The 1569-nt window shown below is 38.7% G+C and overlaps 1 protein-coding gene across 2 annotated transcripts in view; it reads left to right on the forward strand.

The window, feature by feature from the left end:
• The window catches only part of FAM120A (family with sequence similarity 120A), a 112174-nt gene that overhangs the window by 37094 nt on the left and 73511 nt on the right, over positions 1 to 1569 (forward strand). The window lies entirely within an intron of this gene.

Here is a 1569-nt window from a genome sequence, read left to right on the forward strand (position 1 = left end):
AGGCGATATTCCTAGAAGTGGGATCACTGGGTCAAATGGCAGATCCATATTTAATTTTTTGAGGAAACGCCATACTGTTTTTCCATAATGGTTGCACCAGTCCGCTTTCCCACCAACCATATCCTAGGGTTCCCTTTTCTCCACATCCTCACCAGCACTTGTCATTTGTTGATTTGTTGATGGCAGCCATTCTGACAGGTGTGAGATGGTACCTCATTGTCATTTTGATTTGCATCTCTTGGAAGATTAGTGACTTTGAGCATTTTTTCATATGTCTCTTGTCCTTCTGTATGTCCTCTTTGGAGACGTGTCTAGTTAGGTCCTTTGCCCATTTTTTAATTGGATTGTTTGTCTTCCTTTTGTTAAGTTGTATGAGTTCCTTATATTTTTTGGATATTAACCCTTTATCAGATGTATCATTTCCAAATATGTTCTCCAATACAGAGGTCTCTCTTTTTGCTGTGGTTACTTGACAGCTGTGGTTCTCGGGTGACACACCTGGAACCACAGAGGAGGGAGCCCGATTCTGGGGTGCGTCACATGAGAATTGCCCTCTCGCAATCCAGGACCCTTCTGGGGATGTTGGAGAGCCGGTTTGGGCTGATCCCTGCAGGCCAGGCTGAGGGACTCCACCGGTGCACTAATCTGAGCACCAGACCTCTAATTGGTGTATAAAAAAGCCATCAATTTTTGGGTGTTGATTTTGTATCATGCTACATTGCCAAATTCATTTATTAAATCTAGTGGTTTTTTCTTCTGGTCTGATCGCTGTGGCTAGGACTTCCAGTACTATGTTGAATAAGTTTGGTGAAAGTGGACATCCCTGTCTTGTTCCTATTCTTGGGGGAAATGGTTTTAGTTTTTGCCCATTGAGTAGGATGTTCACTGTAGGTTTGTCATATATGGTCTTTATCATGTTGAGATATGCTTCCTCTATTCCCACTTTGCTGAGAATTTTTATCAAAAATGTGTGTCGGATTTTGTCAAATGCCTTTTCTGTAACTATTAATATGACCATGTGATTTTTGTCTTTCAGTTTGTTTATGTGATGTATCACATTTATTGATTTGTGAATATTGTACCAGCCTTGCATCCCAGGAATATATCCCACTTGGTCATGGTGTATAATTTTTTAATATATTGCTGGATGTGATTTGCTAATATTTTGTTGAGGATTTTATCATCAAGGATATTGGCTTGTAATTCTCTTTCTTTGTAGTGTCTTATCTGGTTTTGCAATTAGGATAATTCTGGCCTCATCAAAAGAGTTTGCAAATGTTCCTTCCTCTTGGGTTAGGCCCAAAGCCTTTAGATCCTTTGCCCCTTCTTTATCTTTATGCTCTTCATGATGAAATGGAAAACAAAGACATCATTTCGTGCTGTCATTCAATTTTTTTTTAAATTTCTGGAAATAAAGTTAGTACCTGATTCGTCTTTGTTCCTGAGAATAACACAAGGGCATAGCTATAATTATATATCTGTTTACTTGCCTTTTCCTGGTATCAACTATTCTGAGACAATAAAATACTCCTATATTTTATTCCAAAAGTCTTTTATCAGATATGTCCC

Source organism: Myotis davidii, unplaced genomic scaffold (assembly GCF_000327345.1).
Source record: "Myotis davidii unplaced genomic scaffold, ASM32734v1 scaffold353, whole genome shotgun sequence".
Classification (NCBI taxonomy): Eukaryota; Metazoa; Chordata; class Mammalia; order Chiroptera; family Vespertilionidae; genus Myotis; species Myotis davidii.